Raw genomic sequence first — 21,020 nt, 5'->3', positions numbered from 1 at the left:
AGGCAGGCTGAAACACAAGCCCATCCCACTGGGCTGAAGGTCTCTGCCTGACACAGGAGTATTTTTTAGAGCCCCACAGGCAAACACTAGCCTTGTGATAAGTTTGCTGCCCAAGCATGGGGAATTGGTGATAGAGACAATTCCTTGTCACCCAAACTGCACACATGCTGGGTCACACCTGAATCATACGGCCACACAGACCTGTACAATCTTAGGAAACAGAGGATGTGCCCCACACTCACTAAAAGCCTGGAAAATGATGCAAGCTGAAGCTCATGTTGTCCCATCAGCACACAGGTCTCACCCAATGGCGGGGCTGAACTGGAGGCTTAGGCTGTGAGCTCTGGGTACCAGGCTTACAGTTTCTACTGGGTGCTGGTCTCACTGATGCAGCCCTGATGCTGAGCTCTAAGTGTTACCTTTGGAGTACTGCCCTCTAGTGGATGGGGTTCTGCTCCCTACTCTGCTACAGGAGGCTAGAGGAGAGGTGATGGCTACAGTGAGCAGCCTGGTTAAAAAATAGTTCTAGTGGCTGCGTAGCAAGGAGAGTTTCAGCCTAGCACAGGAGTCTCAGGGCTGTGTCCAGCACAGGGTTTCACATGGCGGGCCTGGCACTTGCTTTTCTCCCCAGCTTAAAGGGGTGATGCTTAAAGGTGTTGGCCTGCTGAAATGAATGATGTGGACAACTCTTTTTACCTTCTTCAATGTCTTTTCATTACGCTGAACTAAAACCAGGCACTGTGGTCTCTCACCTTATTTCCTGGGCTCTTGTGAAGGTAGTTTGAAACATGATTAGCTGTTCCACTTGGTTTGGAGCTGGGAAGAAGATCAAGGAAGCACCCCTCTCTGCCCTAGCTCCTAAAAAGAGAAAGGTAAAGTAACGGTATTCAGAAAGGTGCTTTTGCTGTCAGACTCACAGGCTTTTTTTAGAACAATTATTTTCAATAAACATCTGACAGTAATCGAGTCCATTTGTTTTACTTGTTTTGACATCTGCAGATAATGACAAGCTAGAGGGAAAGACAGGTTTAAGGATTATAGCAATTAGTTAATTTGTGACTGATTATTAAAAAATAATAAATGCACTCTGTGATTCTCCAGAGGCCACAGTTACAAATTACAAGGTTGTTTCCCACTGCTGATGTTTTGTTGTTTTTAAAGGATCGCAGGCTCCATGTGTTGGTGAATATTAACATTGTTTGAGGTTTCTCAGGTTGCCATAGCCACCTCAGCACCTTCTGCCTGCGGGACATGATGCACTACAGTCAGAACTGAAGGAGTCCACACAGGGACAAGCCACCAGGGAAGCTGTTCAACCTGGAAACAGCCTCTTCCCTTTGGACACTTCTCAGCCTCATCTGTTTTAATACATGGATCAAAATGTGCATGCTGCCAGCCTACCAGCCCCCTCACACTGGTAGCCTACCAGCCTACCAGCCCCCCAACACAATTGTGCCCACCCATCTCCACACCCCTAGCAGTCCTTCCATGCGCCTTTGAACCCTTGCAGCCGCATCCTGAAGCTCCCCTTGGTAATGGTTCCTCTACCCTCCCAAACCAAAGCCTGTGAATCCTGGGTTTTCCTTGATCATAATAATACTAAACTCAGATGTATACAGAGCCTGGGGATGTGACATTTTTTTTCTAACCCATCCTTTAACCCATTATGCTAATAACTTAGGAATTAGAAATAGGTCAGTATGAGCCTCAATTTTTCTCCTTCTACAGTTTCATTGTTTTCTTTCAGAGAGACCTCCTTTTAAATTTCTCCATCCTTTTCTGGTCTCCCTCTTGGTCTTTTAATGTCCCTGTCCCCATCCCCACTATGCTGGTCAAGCTTTCTTTTTTTTTTTTTGTTTTTTTTTTTTATTAGTTGCTCAAGACAATACAATGATCTTGACATATCATACATTTGATTCAAATAGGGTATGAATTCCTCTCTTCTCTTATCCTCTTGAAGAACTACACATGACTGAGGCCCCAGCCCCAGGTACTTCATTTCCTCTGCTCCAAAACTGCCCCTTCTGTTAGATCTTCTGTTGATTCAAATTCTGCCTGCTGGTCTCCATCGATGTTTCCCCCATTGTGATAAGCTTTCTATCATTGGACTGACATTCTCCTCTCCCCAAGGCATGTAAAGTTATAAGATGTGGTAGTTAGGAATGTGTCCCTGGGTGAAACTACAGACATAAATGCATGGCTTTACCACTTACTGGTACTGCAATTCAGGTTATCTAACCTTTCTAGGTCTGTCTCCTCCTCTCTAAAATGGTGACAGTAATGCCACCTACATCACAGAGTTGTAATGGAGTTCGAAAGAGATGATCCCTAAGTATAATTTAAAATGGTTGAAGAGACAACCTGACTCAGACTAGCATACAAAACAAAAGCTTATGATTGTCTCACTTATCTTGAAGTCCAGAGGTAAAGTAGTCTTCAATTCAGGGGCTCAGCCACACTATCAAAGACCTGGTTTTGGGGCTGGGGCTGTAGCTCAATGGTAGAGCACTCACCTAGCATGTGTGAGGCACTGGGTTTGATCCTCAGCACTACATATAAATAAATAAATAAAAGGTATTGTGTTCATCTACAACTAAAAAAAAAAACCCAAAAGACCTAGTTTCTTTTCTTCTTTCTCTGTTCTGCCTTCTAAGGTTATCAGATTCATTCTATGGTTGGCTGTCCATCATAGTTACAAAAGATTTGAACAGGCTATTGGTTTTCTTATTTGAAACAAAGGAATAAACAAAATGATCCTTTCAAGAATTTCTCCCAGAGTAGTGAGGGAGAACTCTTCCAGATATTTAGAAAATCTCTCACTGCTTGTTATGCAGATATGATTAGGCATTGCCTGGGACAGAGAGAGGGGTTCCATGTGCTAATTGGCTCAAACCTGCTCAAATAGCCTAAGCAACAGGGAAAGAGATTGCAAATCCAAGAAAATATCATCCAAGAAACTGCACAATAAGTATAAAATGGGAAGGATGGGGGCGGATATTGGAGATGGCATCACATCTGCAATGAAAAGACATCCTTAGCTAAGGATGAACAATTAGTAAAATCCATATTGAAATTAGCAATTGTTAATATGTCATTTTCATCTTTGATGACTACTTCTCATTCTTCTTTATACTATAATTTATTGTTTAATAAATGCCTCTCCATACTCTCCCATCCTCAACTTGTAAAATTCTTAAGGTTATGTGCTTCACTGATCCTTTTACTACTAACATACACTAACACAAACTTTATATCACTAGTGTACCCACCCCTTACCCTACCTAGCAGCATATATAGACTATAAAGTGTTTCTACCCAGCATCAAAGTCTCTCTGGCAAGATTTAGATATTACTTATTGTTCTTATGCCCTTCAATATAGAACAATATAATGCATTTTAAAAATATTCTTTTTTATACAAAATAATATTACGGATCCACTATTGAATATGCAGGCACAGAGTATGCCTTTGCACTTTCTAACTGATCAATAAAACTATATCTTTTACCACAATTACATCCAATTAATTCTTTTTTAGTTTTTTACACAATAATTTTTGCAGTTAATTATTTTGTTTGACCAGACTAGATGCATCACAAAGAATATCCTGAGAAACATGTTTTGTTTTAATCAGTGAAGCCTTATAATAAAAGCTAAGAAATCTTCAAGTCAGTACATTTTAACTAAGATCAATAGCTCTCAAAATACCAAATTATCAGGAAAAACTTCAATATTATGCAGTGTAAATTTATGAAATATTTACATAAGAAAGGACTTCTACATTAAGATTAATCTTCAAAATGTTGTTTCCCTTAAATTTTTTCATCAATTTTATGCTGACCTACAAAGACATATGACTTATTCTGTCCTATTTTTAGTGAGCATTATTTCCAAACAAATTAAGTTTAATACTTTTAAAGCATAATTAAGTTTAATACTTTTAAAGCATAGGTGATATTATCAAGTTCACAATAATGAAACTAGCCATTTTATAGCAGCAATTTTTAGAAATATGAGGTAAATGGCTCTCTGATTTTCTTAAAAATTTCTTATGTATTTCTTTTAAAGCCTACTGTATTCCAGAATTTTATTACCTGAAAATTATCTCACTTCTTAAATATATTTTAGAAATGTCTTTGAGAGAAGAAAAATATGTGGGAGACTATCAAACACAATGTTGAGCTCAGAGTATAGTAAGAGAACAATGTAGATTCTCTGAATTTAACAGAAAGGTTACGGCAATGCAAAACATTTTCTTCTTGTCTGCAAAGACCATGCAGTGAATTTTAAGAGTAAAATCTGATGAAAGAAGTGTTTGGAGAATATAAACTAGTCAGATCATTTGAACTTCATGGAAAATAAATTTTAAAACCATGTAATAGCACATACACCCAATCCAGGCAACACTACATATATAAAGTTATGTCATACATTACACCTCTAGTAATCCACATGCATAACCAGTCACATTTTTATTTCACACGCCTCTCAAAATTGCCACTCGGGTTTATTTCTGGCTGCAAGCTTTTCACCAACCAATACAAAGTAAAACCTCAGAAAATAATGAAACATCATAAAAAATAGCTAACACAATGGACAGTAGTATATCCATACAGAATTTGACGCCTACTCTGACTCAGTGAAGTAGATATTGTTACCTGAGGCCAACATTTTAAATAATTTTTCTCTATACTTCTGAGTATTGGGGATCAGGTCCCAAAGCCCTTGATGGCATTGTGAGGTGAGATCTAACCAATAAATCTTTTTCCCAGAGCAAAATCCTGCAGAAAGAGTGGGCATAACTGATCTCACACAGCCAACTAAACAGCCAACAGGCTGTGAAATATAAGTTTTTCTATTATCTCTGTTGAATTTGGGTGCTGAGTCAGTCAGGTAAAGGTTTTGATTCTTCCTTAATAAACAGCCTGCTTGATGGAACAGCCCAAGTTCACTTAAGCCAATTCACACTGTAGTCTCCATTATGGTTCTATGGCAAGCCTAAATTGTTAGGGTCTGTAAACAAGTCAAGATGGCGCCTGGCATTTTGCCAGAGGGAGTGGTTTGTGAAGTAACGCCAGCGAGCCATTAAGTGTGGAGATTCCTTATTGGTTGACTGCTGTATCTAGTTTATGTTAATTAAGATAAGCTGTGTGTAATGTATATATACCCCTCCTGTCCTACAAAAAACGGCTCCCACTCCTGCTGTATCAATGTACACAAGTTGCTCGTCACCCCCCAGTTATTTTGCTGCAGCCGGACTGCGGCACTAAATATAAAAACAGGGATGCATCCAGTACAATAAAAAGCTCTCTCTCTCAATAATTTTATAAAGCCACCTAGTCCCAGGAGATACATATGGAAAGTGAACTTCAGAAGAGATGATCAAGCGCACTCATTCAAGAAAAAAAAATTAAGACAAAAAAATAGATGCCACATTTACCAAAAAAAAAAAAATGAAACATGAGAATTTTTTTTTTGGAGGAACACAGGAAAATTTCTCATTTGTGGCAGGGCAAATTGATGCACTGTTGTTGTATCTAAATTTTAAACATGCATGCTTTTTGAAACAGTAATCCAATTTCTATAAATGTATACCTAGCTAAGTATTCAAGGACACACACCAAAGATATTACAACACTGAATAAGAAGGTAGAAAAATTAATTATAATAATTCCTTGCTATAGGGTGCTATGAAGCCTTTAGAAAAAAATGAGGCAAATCTGTATATATTGATGTGGGAAATACCTCAAGTATATTGCAAAGTGAAAAGAAAAAGCAGTTTGAATGACAATATAATATGATATCCATTTGTGTGCTATGATTTTCATTTGTGAAAAAGTCCATAGATATGTATTCTTTGCATACATAAAAATTTCCTGAAGTGCTCACAGATTATTTGTTGTCTGAGGAGAGGTATGATAAAGAGGTTGGGCCGAGGGCCAGGCCAATGTGGGATGCAGCAAGACCTTAAATTTCTACATTAGCATTTCTTTCTTAATCAAAAACTCTTACCTGGAGAAGGAATAGAAATTCTCTCTTCTCCCTTACCTTACTTTCATGAGGGTTAAAATGAAAAGGAAGTGTTCAGGATAAAGGGCCTATCAGAGGGGCTGAGGTTATAGCTCAGTGGTAGAGCATTCGCCTAGTATGTGTGAGGCACTGGGTTTGATCCTTGGCACCACATACAAATAAATAAATAAATAATGTGTCCATCTACAACTAAAATAGTTTGTAAAAAGGGCGGGGGGACTATCTTCATAAACCGGGATCCCAGTGAATGTAGGAATGTAGGTTCCCTTATTCAAATATAAGTGATACATGTAAATGCACGTACACACACACACACAATTTATACAGTTAAATACACAACCCACTCACTCTGACAGCTTCTAAAACCTGGTATTTTATTGCATGTCTCCAACCTATGACATATCTCCATTATCTTCTAAGATATTTCAGAGAGGCCTGAGGGAACAGGGAGGAGACTTAATTTTGGATTTAATATCAGGACATTTGTATCCTGATATCTAGCTTAGATTTTTCAAAACATTACAGAATCTTCTATTTTATTTTCCATTTCCAAAACAGAAGGAAATAAAATCTTCCCAGGTACGATCAGTGACATAGGGTAATGTTTCATCTTGCTCCCTCCTTCAACCAATCTTGAAAGAAAGACGGGGGTGAGAACACTTAAAACATACTTCTGCTAATGATGGAAAAAATCACAAGAACAATGAAATTCATGCATAATGATGTTGAAATTATACACATTGCATTATGGGGATTCTAACAGGCAGTGAGATCTACAACTCCTTTTCTTTGTTCCAAATCACAGAAACAGTAACAACTACCTTCCAGGTAAGTGGTGTCTAAATAGATGTTGCTCTCACACCACGGCAGTAAAGAAATTTGGGCAAGCAGCCCTAGTGGTTTTTATTTATAAATCATATGCATCACACCATTTTAACAATATTAATTTTAACAATGAACATTACCAAAAATAAAAATTGAAATTAAAGTAAATGAGATTTAAAACAGGTTAAAAAAAATCAAGCTTCTAATAAACAATGGGACAGTCTTCCAAATAACTCACATAGTTACTATGATAGTGTCTTATATACAATTATAAAATTCATATCCCTAAATTATTACAACCTCAGCTGTAATAATTTCAAGTGAAATTATTTCAAGAAAAGTCTTACTTACTCCTTAAGTGGGCCAGGGAACAGAATTTAATTGAAAAAAATAAATTATTCTTTTAGCTCGGTAAGGAATAATACTAAATGAGTACTTTTTAGTGTACAGAATTATCAAGAGACTAGCAACACCTTAAATTTCATTTCCCCTAACTCTGCATGGCAGACCTTATTCCCATTTTACAGTTGTGGAAACTCAGATCAACTAGTTAGAAACTAGTAAAGATGTAGTTTCAGAAACCTAGCCTGACTGATTCCAAAATTTATACACATAATCAGCCCTAATTACTACCTAGAAAAGGAAATAGTAGGTGTCAAAAATGTGTAAACACTGTAAAATCTGAACTCACAAATTATGTAGTCAAAAGATGAGGAACAGGTTGAAAATTGGGTCTTTCTCTTGCAGTGTCTCTGGGCCCCATCCGCTATGCTACAGAGAGCCACCTTCCCCTAGCTGAAAGGGAGAGGAAAAAAAAAATCACATAGTGTTTATCCCAGGACTCACTGAACTCTAAGAACTTTGATAGTTTCCATAAAATTTTAAGTTGTCTCTTGACATCTCCATATTACTTTCTTTAAAGTAAAAGTAAAACCCCACATGGATTTTTTTTGACATTTTAAACTATCATATGATTTTATGTGAGAAATTCTTCTCCACAAATTTGACTCTGAGTTAGTGGTTCTCAGTGGGGGTAGACACAGGCTCCCAGGAGGATTCCAGGTTTGGGTTTGGAATGCTCCCCTAAAGACTCAAATCACGAAGGCATGGTCTTCAGCTGGTGGTGCAGTTGAGAGGTGGTGAAGACTTAAAAACCCTGAAATCATGAGCCAAAATAAAGTTTTCTTCCTTTAAATTGATTTTCTCAGGCATTTTATCACAGCAATGGAAAGCTAGTTATATATCTGGCAACAACAAGAGACAATTCTGGTTGTCAGAACTTGGAATAGGGGTGCTGCTGTCATCTTTTGTGTAAAGGCCAGGCATGCTAATAAATATCCTAAGGTGCAGAGGACAGTCCTTCCAACAAAAATTTGTTTTTCACAAAATTTCAATAGTGTCATGGTTGAGAAATCTTGTTCTTATCTTAAGGGAATAATCAATGATATATCAGAGACTGATTACCCAATAATACTGTCCATCACAATATTATTTGTGATAGTTTAATGCTAAAAGACTGAACAAATTATAGCACATTTATTCATTAGAACACCATAGCCATTAAAATGACACTATAAAATAATAGAATATTTAATAACATGAAAAAATGTTCATGATATTTACATGTTCTAAAGTAATATGATTAGTAGGCTTATCATATTATAAACATATTGCATATACTGTTGTATAGGCATGGAAATATTTTAAAAGAATATCAATCAAAATATGAATAATGTTTGTTGCTGAACAGTGGTAGAGAGTTCATATAAAAATATTTCGGAAGGATATTGAGAGAGAGAGAGCATAGGGATGGGAAAGGGGGGGAAATGTGGAATGAATTTGACAAAATTATGATATGTTTATGTATAAACATACCATAGTGAATTCCACCTTATGTACATTTATAAAGCACATTTTTTTTTTTTGGTACTGGGAATTGAACTCGGGGGTACTCAGCCACTGAGCCACATCCCCAGCCCTATTTTGTAATTTATTAGAGACAGAGTCTCATTGAGTTGCTTAGTTCCTCGCTATTGATGAGGCTGGCTTTGAACTTGTGATCCTCCTGCCTCAGCCTCCCAAGTCATTGGGATTACAGGTGTGCACCACCACACCTGGCATAAAGCACAAATTTAAAATAAATAAATGGGAGGACAGAGGGAAAGAGGAGGCACATGGGACCGAAATAGAGCAAATCAAATTCCATACATGTATTATTATATCAAAAATGAACCCAACTATTACCTATAATGCACTGGTGAAAGCATTAAAAAATATTTTATAACCAATGTCATTAAAAATGTTCACACACTATCGTGGTGAAAAGGAATAGCTCAGTTGATAGAAGCTATGTTTATGGTTTGGATGAGCTGTTCCCCTAAATCTCCTGTGTTAATGAAGAAATGTTCAGAGATGAAATGATAAGATTATGAGAGTTGTGACCTAATTGGTCCATCCTAATTTGAATGGACTAACTGGGTGGTAACCATGGGTAATTGGGGCATGGCTGGAGGAGATGGATAGCTGGGGGTGTCCCCTTGGGGACTGTAGCTTGTTCCACTGGGTCCTCTCTGGTTCCCTCTGCTTTTTGGCTGCCATGAGAGGAACAGCACTGCTCCATCACACCATCTAAAGGCGTTCTGCCTCACCTTATCCCGGAGAAATGGAGTCGGGTAACCAGAGACTCAACCTCTGAAACCACAAGCCAATCTAAACTTTTCCTCCTCCAAGTTTTCTTGTCAGATATTTTGGTCACAGTGATGCAAAGCTGACTAATGAGCTATCACCTCATTACCCATATATCCTCATAAGATTTTGCACCCCCTCTTTTCAGAATGTGTCATTTGAAGAGTTTTATATCCTGACATCAAGTTATTTAATAATAGAAAAGAGAAAACCCATGTGCCTTCAAAAAGACAGCAGATAGAGTTCACTGAAATATTTTTATATAGAGCCAAAATAGCACCTACTATTCTCATGCCTTCTCTTGAAAAGAACTCATTGTTATGATTCAAAAGTAGGGTTACCCGCTTCCACCCACACCAAGAACTGTATCATCACGACACTCTGCAACTGAATAAATATTAGAAATTTCATGAACATCCATTATCCCCACACTAGAATGTTTCATGAGGAGGAAACATTATGGTAATGTCTGCTATGCAGACTGGTAACTTCTATAGTGTAATTCAGAAGTATTACTGATGCTCTCCAGAAACACATGCTTATAAATTATCCTTTATTTTAGTGATCCATAGCCTCATTGTGACCAAATAAGAATAGTGAAATGGCAAGAAGTCTTCAGAAATAGCATAAGGTTTATATCATAAAAAAGGGCTAAGAGAAAGTTTTCTCCCCAGTGTAGCTGAACTTCTGAACTTCTGTACTAACCAGAGAAAGAGAGAAGAAAGGAGGAAGAACTGGGAAAAAAGAAAAATAGAGGGAAGGAAAGAGAACTTTTGATTACCTACAAAAGAGGTACAAATGGCTACAAATGCTTACAAAAGAACAATGGGTATGTAAAATAAAATTTGCCAATTTATTTTCACCTAAAATGGATCCAAATAATTTGCAATTACATCTCCTCCATGTCTGAACTAGTAAATAAAAAAAATACTTTCTTAATGGTTTCAAAAAAGAAAAAGCTTTTACTTACAGCAAGTAGCTGTTCATTCATAAATTCATAACATTTAAAATCACTGAAAACACATTAACTCTCTGCTCAGATGATAAAATGATTATACTTGCATGCATTTATTCCCGACTAAAATCCTATTGCAATAACAACAGACAGACCAGGATTGGAAATTTTTTTAAAAAATCATTCCATCATTGAATCAGACTTTGGAGAAATTTTGGAAAAGTGGATTACAACTTGAATTATGTTGCTAGAAGAATCCAAGTAAAAGACAATCCAAGAAAGACAGGAGAAAGGGTTACACCAGAGCCACTTTTCCCAGTGGTGGTGCAGAGAAACACTAGCTCAAGATCAATAGTACTGGAAGTGACAAGAGGATTTGGGGATAATTAAAGACTGGGCCACTTACCTCCCTCCAATATCCAGTTGTACATGGAGGTTGTTTACAACACATGACCCAGATCAAACACAGTCAGAAACAGCTCCCTGAACCTGCACTGTCTGTTCAATACTGAAGCTGGGCTGGAATTGTGGCTTAGAGGTAGAGCATTTGCTTAGCATTTGTAGGGCACTGTGTTCGATTCTCAGCACCACAAAAAATAAAATAAAATAAAATCAAGATATTGTGCATACCTATAAAAAATAAATACCTTTTAAAAAGATATCTACAAATAATAAAAAACAGAAAAAGAAAAACTTGATTTAATAAAGTATAAGACGAAAAGAAGAAAAATGAGAAAATGCAGGAAAACAGAACAAAGTAATAACCCTATGTGTATCAATAATCACTGTAAATGTAACCAGATTATACCCCTGTTATAAGAGAAAAATAAAATAGATCAGATTTTTAAAGAGCCACCCCTATGCTATAAAATTGAGAAAAAAAGATGGACTGTAAAGATATGAACAAAGGTTTATCTACAGATGCAAACTAAGGAAAAGAAGGTATGATAATACAAATATTAGAGAAGGCAAAAGGAATTAAATGAAATTAAATAATCTGTTTCATATTAGAAATATGAAAGCAAGGGAAAAAAACTTTATACTCCTAATAATATAAAATGACAATATATAAATTAATGCTTTCAAATAATCATGCTGGCCCTTTAAAGATAATGTAGCTCCTTAAAAATGACAGATCAAAGGATGAAACATTGCCAAATGTCACAAACATTTGAGTAACAATAAGTTTCTTGTACCTAAAAAACAAAATGTTATAAAACATAAAACATTTACAAAAATTGGCCATAATTTAGAATCTCTCCAGAAAACCACAATTTGCAAAAAGTAGAGACGACTTGGCCATTTTACTGATGACAATATAATATAGTTAGACATTAATAAATTTTTTGGAAAGAAATAAAACTGTCTATTTGCAGGAAACGTGATTAAGTAAAAATTTCTTAAAAATCTATAAAAAAAAGCTATTAGAACAAATAAACAAGTTTAGCAAGATTGCAAAATTCAAAGTCAACATAAAAACAATTGCATTTCTATATACTAGCAATGAAGAAATCTACAGTCCTCTACCAACTGAGCTATCAAAAGACATGTGACATTAACAATTTTTAAATAAAAAATAAATTTCCCATAAAAGGAACAGATCTCCATATAGAATTCCAAATAATTTATGTAGACACTGTCCCCTCAGAGAGCCTGACTCTCTACCCCATAAAAGTGTGGACTGCACTTAATGGCTTGCTTCCAAAACATGAGTGTATGAAAAAGAGGGAAAGTTTCACTAGAGATCCTGATAACTGCTGGCGGAGCATCTGGTTAACACCATCAGCAAGAGGGGATGTCCACAGCATACTCCTTTGGTATGGTAGAATGAGAAAGGCATTTCACCTTCATGATCTTCCTGGTACAATCAGAGGTCAATTATGAAGGAGAAAATAACTTCAAATCAACCCAAAACAAGGAACATTCTACCAAAATACATGTCCGCGAAATTGTTAAATTCATTAAAAACAAAATCTGAGAAAATGTCACAGACCAAAGGAGACCAAGGAGACATGTAATGTGGTGCTCTGCATGGGATCCTAGAAAATAAAAAGGACATGAGGGAAGCGTAGAGATTAGGCAGTAGTAAAGTACTATTGTTGGCTCCTTGGTGGTAACAAAACATGCCATAGTTATGTAAGATGTCAACAACAAAAATTGGGCAAGGGGTACATGGGGGTGCTTACTATCTTTGCAATTTTCCTGTAAATCAAATCTATTCTAAAATAAAAATGTTTTAATAAAAATGAATTAAAAGTATAAAAAAAACTCTGCTCCATTAGAAATTTTCAAATTCAGGATGAAAATGAACATTAAAACTAAAATGCAAAAGATAATAAAAAAAAATATTCAGGGACTATGGTTGTAGCTCAGTGGTAGACCACTGACCTGGCATGAGTGAAGCACTGTGTTTGATTCTCAGTATGAAATAAAAATAAATTAATTAATTAAAGATATTTTGTCCATATACAATTTTTTAAAAATTACAATTTTGTGCCAACAAATTTAACAACTGAGGTTAAATGAACAAATTCCCTGAAAATGACCGCATGTAACTGATACAAGATAAAACAGAAAATATGAATAGTCCTGTTAAAGAGCTCATCTCATTATTAACCATCATCTCAAACTCTAGGTCCAGACAGTGTCACTGAAGCAGTTTATGGCACATTTAAGGGAAAAAAAATCAATCCTACATTAACTCAATCATAAAATAAGGAGGGCAAAGGCATTTCTCAACTGTCTTATGAGACTAACATAATACCAATAGCAAAACTCAAAAAGGTTTGACAAAAAAAAGTACAGATGAACATTCCTCCAAAACATACATACAAATATCACTTTTTGAAAAATTAAATCTATCTCATCCCTCTGTAAAAAGAATAATGCATCATTGGTCAAGAGGGTTTCTCCAAGGTATGCAAAGTTAGCTTAACATTTGAAAATCCAATCAATACAATTTACCATGTTCAAGCTAAAAAAGAAAATCCATAAGATCAACTCAATAAGTGAATATTAACAATAATTATAAATAAAATGGATTGTTCTCTTGTAACATATTTGAAAAAAATTGATTCTGAAATCCTTGAAATTTTCAGTAGACGAATATTTTAAGTCAGTTTTTCACTGCTGTGACAAAAAGACCTGATAAGAACAATTTTAGAAGGAAAAGTTTATTTGGGCGCTCACAGATTCAGAAATTTCAGTCCACAGAACACCAGCACCATTAGTTAGGGCTTGAGGTGGGCAGAGCATCATGGTAAAAGAGTGTGGCAGAGGAGAGCAACTCTGGACATGCCACGAAGAAGCAGAGAGAGAGAGCTCTGCTCAACAAGCACAAAATATATACCCCAAAGGCATGTTCCCAAAGAGCTACCTCCTCCAGCCACACCCTACCTGCCCACAGTTACCACTCAAATAATCCCTATCTGGGGGTTAGTGCACTGATTGGGTTAAGGCTCTCATAACCCATTCATTTCACCTTTAAGCCTTCTTGCATTGTTTCACACATGAGCTTTTGGGGACCACCTCACATCTAAACCATAATAACTAATAAGCATACAAAGATTTGAAAAGGAATTAATGAAACACCCATGTTTTAGGGACACCTCTTCCCAAATCTTCAAGTCCCATATAATTCTTTTGTTACAGTTTCAGAACACAAAAAGATTTAAAATGTCACAGTTCACTTAATAAAATAATAACAATCTTGATGTGAAACTAAATCAGGGTGTAATAAAAAGAAAATTATAAACAGTTTCATTTGCAAGAATAAAAAAATCATTAACAAAATGAATCCAGAAATATATTAGAATGATTTTTTAAAATAACCAATTGGGATGTATTCAAGAATGCATATGTGACTTAATGCTAGAAAACTCTTTGCATAAAACAAAAAGAGATGACTGTCCTCCCTCACTGCAATTATTTGACATTGTTCTGCAGGTTATAGTTCATACAAATAAAGGAGTAAAGTTGTTTAAAACTTAAAGGTGAGCCAGGTGCAGTGGCACACACCTGTAATCCCAGTGCCTCAGGAAGCTGAGGCAGGGGGAATCACTTGTTCAAAGCCTGCCTCAGCAAAAGCGAGACGCTAAGCAACTCAGTGAGATCCTGTCTCTAAATAAAACACAAAATAAGGCTGGATATGTGGCTTGGTGGTCGAGTGCCCCTGAGTTCAATCCCCTGTACCCCCCAAAATTTTTTTAAATCTTGAAGGTGATATGATCATACATTAGAAAAACCTAAAACTTCAACTAAAACTTCTCCCCCTGAAAAATAAGTGCAAATAAGTAGGCTGAATATAAAAATAATACATAAAAGGGATATTTTCATACTTATAAATAAAAACTACTTAGCATGAATAATGGAACACAGTACTATAAGATCAATGTCATTAAAAATATCTCCAAGAATAAATATTATTTTAAAATTTACAAGATCTAAATAAGGAAAAGTTTTAAATGCTCTCTTGGAATTAAAAAGATGAAAAAATGAAAGCATAGAATATGCTTAAATATTTATTCTTGATCTATAAATGCAGAGCATTCCTGTTATTTATGCTTAATCTATAAACAGGGCAATCTAAGTCCAAGATTCATATGGAACAATAAACAAGCAAGAACAGCGAGGAAATCTGGAGATCATAATGTTAAGTGAACAAAGCCAAATGCAGAAAGAAAGCTCATAGTGCTTGATCTCACTCGTATGTTGAATTGAAAACAGCTGAATTCTGGAAGTACAGAGTACAACAGTGGTGACCAGAGATTGGGGAAGGTAGAGGCATGGGGACAGACATACCTAGACAAAAGGACTTAGTTTGGGTGTACTATTTCACAGGAGGGTCATTATCGTTCACTTCACATACATCAAGATACCTAGAAGGGAGGAATTGAATATCCTCATCACAGAGTAATGAAAATCGTTTGAGATGATGTGTAACCCAAACATCCTGAGTTGATCATTACACAGTGTATGCATGTACTAAAAATAGAATGCTGTACCCTATAAAATATGTACAATTATCTGCCAATTAAAAAATAAATTTTTCAAATAGATCAAAAAATAAAAAGAGAAGCTAGAAAAAATATCTGAGGAAAACAAACAGCATTAAAGGGACTGATTCAAAGAGGAATTAAAACATAGGAAATCACAATAATTGAATGATATGGTAGCATTACACAAAGAGGTGATCAATGGACTGTATTAGAAAGAACAGAAGTAGGCCTAAATGCATACAGAATTTTAAAATATGTTAAAGGGCATCTCAGATCAGTAAGGAAAAGATAGAATATACAATGAGGCGTGTTAGGACAACCAGGGAGTAATATGAAAAGTCATATCTGTCTTATACCTAAATTCCAAAAAGACAAAGAAGGATTTTCTGAAACAAAAGTGTTAGAAGACAGCATTTACAATTATTTCAAATTGGAAAAGATATGTCTAATTATGATACTTTCCCAAGAAGAAAAACTAGATAAAAAACAGATTAAGCAAAGATATTTGCAAATTATATTATAAATAATACCTAAATGCTTCTCAACTGTGTGAAATATAAGCACATAGCATGAAAGTACCTCTTCAGCAATGCTTTGGTCAACACAATGTGCTAGTTATTTTTGCTTTACTGATAGGTGACAAATAATATTTCAATGTAATTTAAATTCATGCTATATATTTTTCATTCAGAATCTTCATTCACTTTGAGGAAAAAATAAACTGTTTTCCATATTTTCTGTTGAAAACATATGTAATGCTTTGATGGAAATAGCCCCAAAATTGTAGTTGGTCTGAGTTGGATCCAAAACCTAGTTCTGCCACTCCAATATGTATCTTTGCATAAATTACATAATGCTATTGACCTTGAATTTCTCCATCTATTTTTAAAAAAAAAAGTGCAAGTACTCTCCTTTACATGGTTCTCATTAGGGGGAAAATGAGATGGGATTTGTGAAGTTTGGGCACAGGATAGGAACTCGGTGAGTAGTACCTTTCTTGCCTCTTTTCTTCCTCTGCCCACATACCTGGAGTGTGAGCAGTTTCATTTGTTCAAAAAGCAAGGTGATCTAGATGGAAAACACTTAACCACCATAGACTCATGGATATTTCTAAGGAAACAGCAATAGAACCCACTCATTTTACAAGTGATAAAATGAAGCCACGGAGGGGTGATTCCAGAGGAGCAACCCATACATACATGAACAAACAATGACAGTTTCCCTTCATCGTGCAGAAATAGCCAAAACCACAAGTCACTGAAAAACTTCAAATTCCAAAACTCAGCAGAGCCTTTGGCAGGTTTTCCCAAAAGCCATCGAATCTTGTTTATACAGTCTCCTCCACAAGCTCTCCAAAGTGGCATGCCAAGAGTTAAAAACAAGACACAAAATTTGTTTGTTTGTTTTCTTGCTAGATTGTGCTGTGTCCTTTTGCAAACTGCATAAACATGTTTGGAAGAGATACTGCTAAGGAAGCCACTTGGATACAGCACAAGGGCTCCACCTTCAGCTTCAGACTAAAGAGGAACTTCCCCCAAGAGCTACTGCCTGAGTCCTAAGAAAGCAGATCTGAAATATAATTTCTTCTCAGAAAATTTAAGCCATACAATCTTTCACTGTTAAACACTTCAGTCCAGAATATTTATCTACTGTCCACCAGTTACATTAAAAGTTTCACAATATGCTTTATTGATTTTAAATAGACTAGATTTAAAAGTGTTATGCTTTCTTTAAACTTCAGGATGTATGTCAATGTCTTTCTTTATAGTCATAGCAGAATCTGACAGACTCTTCCATTCTAATTCTCCTACAGTTTTGATCCATTGTAATAAAGAAAAAGGTTTAACTCTTGCCCATCAGGCCTATTCATAAATTTACCAGTGGTTTTTTTTTTTTTAACATTCCAATAAATGACAGTTCGGGAGGAGAAATTTGACTTTGACAAAAGAAAATAAAAGCCATTTCTATGAAGAGCTATTACTTCGAACTTGAAGATTAGTATCTACCAATGGGCAGTGACAAAAAATATAGTTTAGCCAGTTACAGCTAAAAAATAAAAATAAGAAGGAATATAGTTACATAGTTTATAAAAACAAATCACTTAAAAATGTTTCCATAACTTCAGTGTATGAAACTTCTAAATCTAAGTCTAATTCTAAAGCAGTTTATATAATTACACATCAGAATGAAAGATCATCTTTCTCTGTCAAATATTTTATGGAAATTGATTTAAAAAGGGTGACGAAATACCCAGTTCTGTGCAAGTTATGATATGTAGGAGGTAAATTAGTCACTTTTCTACGTTAATATTTGTAGACAGGGACTATAAACAAATACACACACACACACACACACACACACACACACGCTGGATCTTTCAAGAATAAGACCATAAGTGTAAACTCATTGTTAACATGCTACCTGTTATTTCTTCTTTTGGTTCTATCAAATTCTCAGATTTCTGTCTTGGTGAAAAGTATCATAGATATCCAAGGTCATAACTGTGTCTAGGTAAAGGAACTCATGTGTTAAACCCCACAAGTTTCCATGTGTCTTCTAATGAAGTTCTGAATTTTTACCTTTTTTCCTCCACCACCCTACCAGAGTAAGAATTGAAACCAAGTCCAACCTTCTGGGTATTTTGCAATACCCAAAGTTCTCAAAGTCCTTGCCCATCTACAATTTTCTTTCATAATATTGAATAGTTGAAATTCAAAGAGCAATTGCTATGTGCTTAGCTATGTGATAATATTCCTAAAATGTATTCCTAAAATGATAACCCTAGTTTTATCATTGGGAAATCAAAGTGTAAAGAAATTAAATAAGCCCAAGTTCATGCCAGTGACTTTTAGTTCCTGTGTTCTATACACGTATCACCCCACAGCAATCATCTCAACAGTCCTGTATGTAGATTTGATTCAAACCAATAAATATTTGCAAGCAATTTCTGTTTGAAAGACATTATGGTTTATTAACATGAAGTATAAAAATGTTAAGAGAGGGCTGGGGTTGTGGCTCAGTGGTAGACCGCTCACATAGCATGTGCGACGCCCTGGGTTTGATCCTCAGCACCACATATAAATAAAGATATTGTGTGCAACTACAACTAAAAAATAAATATTAAAAAATAAATAAAATATCTTAAAAAAAAAAAAAGAAACGTGAAGGGACTTGTGTAAGTTCTCAGAGCAACTTCACAAAAGCTCGTACTAGAACTCATGCACTGCATAGGACCTGGAGGGCAAGCAGGACTTCATATTAGAAGTTGAGAACAGGCTCTGGAAAGAGATACATATACATTTAGATCTCAGCTCTACGTAGCCAGCTGTGAAAAGTAGGCCACGTTCCTCAACATTCCTGTACCTCAGTTTTCTCTTAAACAAGTTGGGAATAATAATAACTTGCCTGTTACATGTACTAGAACTATCATATTAAGGAATCTGTGCAAAGCATAAACACAAAGTGTATTATTTTCACTCCAGGAAAACTAGGGTCTCTTGCAGCTTTTCTTCCTAGTGAATGTTGTAGGTTATCTCAATTTCAGCAACCTTGGTTTTTCCACTTGGTCCAACAACTATCCTCAAAAATTGAGCATTGACCATGTTTGTCACCAAATATCTAATAAAAGTATTGTTTCAGGTGCAAAATACACACACAGGTTCCCCTCTCCCCCTCCCCACCCCACCTCTCTCGCCACTGGACAGATCTTCCAAACAAAAGTTGAATAAGGAAACTATAGAACTCAATAACACAATTAATAACCTAGACCTAATTGACATATATAGNCTACCATCCATCGTTCCCTCTCCCCTCCACCCATCTCCTCTCTCTCTCTCTACTCTCTCTCTCTCTCTCTCTCTCTCTCTCTTCTCTCTCTCTCTCTCTCTCTCTCTCTCTCTCTCTCACACACACACACACACACACACACACACACACACTCATATACTCACACATGGTATTTCAGGGAAAGTTGAAACATTAGTAAGATTACAGTGCTTCACTCAATGGAAACAAGAGAATAAATCCAGACTCTACAGAAAGACAATGCAATATTTCTAATGATAGAACAATACCTCATAATGACATATTATACCCTCGGGCTAATTATTTCAGTTGAAAAACTTGGAAGTCATAATATTAATATCTTTTATAGCTCTCTCCCCTCTGATTTCATGTCCAATTTGGAAGACAGCCACATCTATATAGGCACTTTTTCCAAGTGAGAAGAAAGCCCAGGAGTTATCTGCAAGATTTTCAATACTGTGATAATATAAACCAAAGGCTATTCATCTCCTAAAATACCTCACTAGGACCATTCTTTAGGAGAAAAGTTCTGGACTACATAAGCAATTCAATTTTGCCTTATGTCATAACTCACCTAATTGCAGATCTGAAAAAGACCCTGATATTATCTAGCTACTACAGAAACTTTTGGAGACTAGTTTCTCCCCTCTTTTCTGAGAATTAACTTCAAAAACTGGACCAGACAGACCTCTCAGCCATGTTTACAACTCATGACCCTTCTCTTTCTGGTCATAGGTATGAATTCCTGAACCAGTAAAAAGTCAGGATAGTCTTCAACTTCAAACATGCTAGTCATCCTTAGCAGTTAAACTAGAAGGTTTGAGAGGACTTCTGATCCTGTGTGAACACGGCAAGGAAATAGAGTATGGGGAAAGAGAAAGAAAAAAAAAGGAAAATTTAAGAAGACAAAGCACATGGAATGAGACAGAGACCAAAAGGAAGAAAGAAAGAAAAATAGCTTCCTTGAACCCTGATCATTTTCCAATCCTGGGTACTAACAGCTCAGGAGAGCAAATTCTGCATTCTGTCCTTAGAGTACATCCCATACACCACTTGCTTCTCTCTCTCTCTCTCTCTCTCTCTCTCTCTCTCTCTGTGTGTGTGTGTGTGTACATGTAATAACTTCACTTACTATTAAGTTAAAGCTTTTTTTGGCAACCAAATATTCTCTCACTAAAATATTAGAATAATGTCCTCTTCCAACACCATTTTACAGAATGCAGAATGAGACCCAGAAGAAGAAATCTCCTGTCCATTGTCACTTACATAACTGGCAAATCTAAATTCAGTTCTTTTCCTTTGCAACACAAACTCTTCCTACAACACTAATTCCCCCTTTATTCTCTAAAATCCTCGAATGGAAACTTAAGAAACCCAACTACTCTATTTCACAGAATCTAAGATCCGTCACTCGTAGAAAATACCAAATATTCCAAATTAAACTATGACATATTGTTTTTTTTTTTGTTGGCTGTTCAAAACATTACATAATTCTTGATATATCATATTTCACACTTTGATTCAAGTGGGTTATGAGCTCCCATTTTTACCCCAAATACAGATTGCAGAATCACATCAGTTACACATCCATTGATTTACATATTGCCATACTAGTGTCTGTTGTGTTCTGCTGCCTTTCCTATCCTCTACTATCCCCCCTCCCCTCCCCTCCCCTCGCCTCTTCTCTCTCTGCCCCCTCTACTGACATTCATTTGTCCCCCTTGT

General features: G+C 36.0%; 1 long non-coding RNA gene across 2 annotated transcripts in view; it reads right to left on the bottom strand.

Annotated features, from left to right (window-relative positions):
* Window positions 1-21,020, bottom strand: part of LOC125620460 — a 184,684-nt gene that overhangs the window by 51,235 nt on the left and 112,429 nt on the right. For both annotated transcript variants that reach the window (XR_007352151.1, XR_007352152.1), the window contains 2 exons: window positions 7,546-7,649; window positions 753-858 (listed from right to left, as the gene is read on the bottom strand). This is a non-coding gene — a long non-coding RNA (uncharacterized LOC125620460). The remainder of the gene's footprint in view (window positions 1-752; window positions 859-7,545; window positions 7,650-21,020) is intronic.

This window comes from Marmota marmota, unplaced genomic scaffold (genome assembly GCF_001458135.2).
Source record: "Marmota marmota marmota unplaced genomic scaffold, marMar, whole genome shotgun sequence".
NCBI lineage: Eukaryota > Metazoa > Chordata > Mammalia > Rodentia > Sciuridae > Marmota > Marmota marmota.
Note: the sequence above shows the minus strand (reverse complement) of the source record. Positions and strands in the feature narration are given on the sequence as shown.